The sequence below is a fragment of the Pongo pygmaeus genome, chromosome 22 (genome assembly GCF_028885625.2).
Source record: "Pongo pygmaeus isolate AG05252 chromosome 22, NHGRI_mPonPyg2-v2.0_pri, whole genome shotgun sequence".
Taxonomy (NCBI): domain Eukaryota; kingdom Metazoa; phylum Chordata; class Mammalia; order Primates; family Hominidae; genus Pongo; species Pongo pygmaeus.
Genome location: NC_072395.2, coordinates 40,100,207 through 40,104,018, shown reverse-complemented (window position 1 = coordinate 40,104,018; position 3,812 = coordinate 40,100,207). Strand labels below are relative to the sequence as shown.

Below are 3,812 nucleotides of genomic sequence, written 5' to 3'. Positions count from 1 at the left end.
GCCTGGGTGATGGAGTGAGACTCTTTCTCAAATATAAAATAAAATAAAATAAAATAAAATAAAATAAAGTAAAAATAAAAGAAAGGTTGAATTCTCAAAATCAGCAAGTCCGTGAAGTCATATCAGTGTCCTTATTCAAGAGGAGGAAGACCTTACAAGTTGATATAGGGATGTGAGAGCCAATGCCTTGAAAATTGTGAGTCCCCAGATTATTCTGAACACTCTGGGCCTGCAGAAATGCTACACTCTTCCCATGTGAAGGCCAGCTAATGCCCCTGCACTGGGAGCACAGCCGTATCCACTTGCCTACACATTATCTATGGCTGCTGTCACACTACAACAATAGAGTTGAATATTTGAGATGCAAAAACTCTATGTTTCCCAAATCCTAATATATTTGCTGTCTGTCCTATTTTAAGAAAAACTCTGCTAATCACTGATTTAGAGGACTTTGACCTTGATTCTAGGGGCCTGAAATTTCATCACACTCTCCCATTCCAGGAGAAATGATAAAGTACTGGCCCATTTGTGAATCACAGTAGATTCATTGGGTAAATGGACCCCCTTGATGGTTATTTCTTTAGGTCCAAGAATGTTTAATTGAAATGATCATATTGGCCTTTGGCATGATCCTCAATGTTACTTCTCATGTAAGTTAAGACCTAGCACAGTGAGGTCACTCAAGTGGAAGCCTTTGAAACTGCCCAACTATTCCTGCCTCACCAAGAGAGTGAGTAAAAAGCAATATTACATTTTAGGGAGAACAGATATTAGTGTCAATCTTAAAGAAAGACTCTTAAAGAACTTAAATGATGTAGATATATTTTTTCTCAATGTATCCATGCCACCAATTTGTCTTCTATAAAATCTAGAGGAATCCTGGAAAAAGTCTTCTATGCAATCTTGAGAGATCCTGGAAAACATGAATAGACTGTAATTTCAAGGTCATGAGGCATGGTGCATGCTTTCTTTTGATTCCTGCACATGACTGGTAGGCCTCTCTGGTCTTTGGAGGCAACATATTCCACATTTAAGAAAATAATTCCAACCCATTTCCTAAGTAGCATGCAAGTTTCCCAGCTTTAAATGGGGCCTGGAGAAGGAAATGGATCCATATCAGGTTCAGGTTACAATGAAAGCAGCCATGCCACCTGAGCCATAATACCTATAGACTCATGCATTTGAAGTATCTTTAGTGATGTGGGAGATCAGAATATGCCACTCCAAAATATGAAGGATTGTTGAGCTAAAGGCAATGAAGAAGTAGTTGCAGGAAAGATTTCTGCCCTTTTCTACATGCATAAAAGTAGAACACAGATTCACAAAGACAAAACATATAATATCACTCTTCTACCAGGGAGAACAAAGGTAAAGATCACTAAAGACAACTTTAGACCTTTATTGGCTTGTACATGGTACCAGAAGAAACTACATTAACATGGTTTGCTTATTAGCTTTTTTTTTTTTTTTCCTTAAGACAGAGTCTCACTCTGTCACCCAGGCTGGAGTTTAGTGGTATGATCTTGGCTCACTGCTACCTCCACCTCCCAGGTTTAAATGTTCAAGCGATTCTCCTGCCTCAGCCTCCTGAGTAGCTGAGATTACAGGCATGCACCATCACGTTCACCTAATTTTTGTATTTTTAGTAGAGACAGGGTTTCAGCATGTTGGCCAGGGTGGTCTTGAGCTCCTGACCTCAAGTGATCCACCTGTCTACACCTCCCAAAGTGCTGGGATTATAGGTGTGAGTCAGGATTTCCAGTCCTGATACAATGACCCTGATGGGATGGAGCCCAAAGGCATCATCGAGAGTAACTGGAATGAGATTGTTGACAGCTTTGATGACATGAACCTCTAGGAGTTTCTTCTCTGTGGCATCTATGCCTATGGTTTTGAGAAGCCCTCTGCCATCCAGCAGGGAGCCATTCTACCTGTGTCAAGGGTTATGATGTGATCACTCAAGCCCAACCTGCGACTGGGGAAATGGCCACACTTGTCATAGCAATTCTGCCGCAGATTGAATTAGATCTAAAAAGCCACCCAGGCCTTGGTCTTAGCACCCACTAGAGAATTGGCTCAGCAGATACAGAAGGTGGTCGGTAATAACACGTGGAGACTACATGAGTACCTCTTATCATGCCTTTATTGGGGGCACCAATGTGTGTACTGAGGTGCAGAAATTGCAGATGGAAGCTCCCCATGTCATCGTGCGTACCCCTGGACGCATGTTTGATATGGTTCACTGGAGATACCTGTCTCCCAAATACATCAAAATGTTTGTACTGGACGAAGCTGATGAAATGTTAAGCCATGGATTCAAGGACCCCATCTATGACATATTCCAAAGTTTAACAGCAATACCCAGGTAGTTTGCTGTCAGCTACAACACTTTCTTATGTGCTTGAGGTGACCAAGAAGTTCATGAGGGACCCCATTTGGATTCTGGTCAAGAAGGAAGAGTTGACCCTGGAGAGTATCCACCAATTCTGCATCAATGTGGAACAAGAGAAGTGGAAGCTGGACACACTGTGTGACTTGTATGAAACCCTGACCATCACCCAGTCAAGTCATCTTCATCAACAATCGAAGGAAGGTGGACTGACTCACTGAGAAGATGCATGCTTGGGATTTCACTGTCTCTACTGTGCATGGAGCTATGGACCAACAGAAACGAGATGTGATAATTAGCTTTTATCTGCTGTTTATTTGCCTTCCCACAGGTTGCTGCTTCTAGAGTCTCAAAGTCCTTTTCTTCTGTCTTAGTACTTATCTAAAAATTTACTATTTTTTTAAAGATGCTAGATATGCAAATAGAAATTCAAAGCCACCTTTTTGAAAATTACTCATTCCCTGGGTGTCTCACACATCTATGTGAAATATACATATTGATGAACTTCTGTTTGTTTTCCTCTTGTTAATCTGTTCTTTGCTACAGTGGTCCTTTTTAACCAAGAATTTATGAGGGTTGAAGAAAAATTATTTTTCTTCTTTTACATTTGTGACAAGCTCTGGTCTCAGAACCACAAGAGAGAACCCTGGGATTCTGTATCTAAGTCATACTATCAGTATCTGCATTCAGAAAGCATCTCTCAGCAAGTAAAAGGGCTCTGGTAGAGACTGAGCAGCTGAACCCAGCACATCAAGTGACCATGTGACCAGAACTGTCCATCTTGCACTGTATATATGTTATTTTCACAAGCTCCAAAGTCAAGAAGGCCTAGCAACAATGCATTTTAAGAAGAAAGCAATATATATGGGATCAGGCACGAAGAATCTTGGAGGGTGAGATTAATCTACACAGCGGGTCGCCCAGACCATTTCATTCTTCCTTGTTGCACCCAGCATCTCTCTTTTGGTGTGGGGGAAATTTTTTACAGCCATGTGACAGAGGAGGAAAAAGATTGAGTTTGTTTCCCAAGGGCCTCACCTTTGTAAATGGGTTCAAACTGAAAATCGGTTATTGTTGTACAACAGTCCCATTCATAGATGTTGCAAAATGACTGGTGATTATACATTTACCTAATAGGCAGATCTTAGGGTGGTATAACTTGTCATTCACTTTACATGGAAATAGAAAGTCCATGGTAGGCGTATGTACAGACACATTTACAGAAGCTAATGGTTTGATTGGTTTGTTAGAGCTCGAAGGAAAAAGGTTGGAAGAACTGGGACATGCAGATGAACTTACAGTAATGGGAACAAAGTATAAAGATCTATGTATGACATTTTAATACCCACCAGAGAACATTCACAAAGAAGAGGCACTAACAGTGCAGATTTAACAGCAGCTTGTTGACATCAGCCAGCATCGC

At 41.0% G+C, this 3,812-nt stretch overlaps 1 pseudogene; it reads left to right on the top strand.

Annotated features, from left to right (window-relative positions):
- Positions 1 to 1,768: 1,768 nt before the first annotated feature.
- On the top strand, positions 1,769 to 2,734 carry LOC129022244 (eukaryotic initiation factor 4A-I-like; annotated as a pseudogene).
- Positions 2,735 to 3,812: the final 1,078 nt, after the last annotated feature.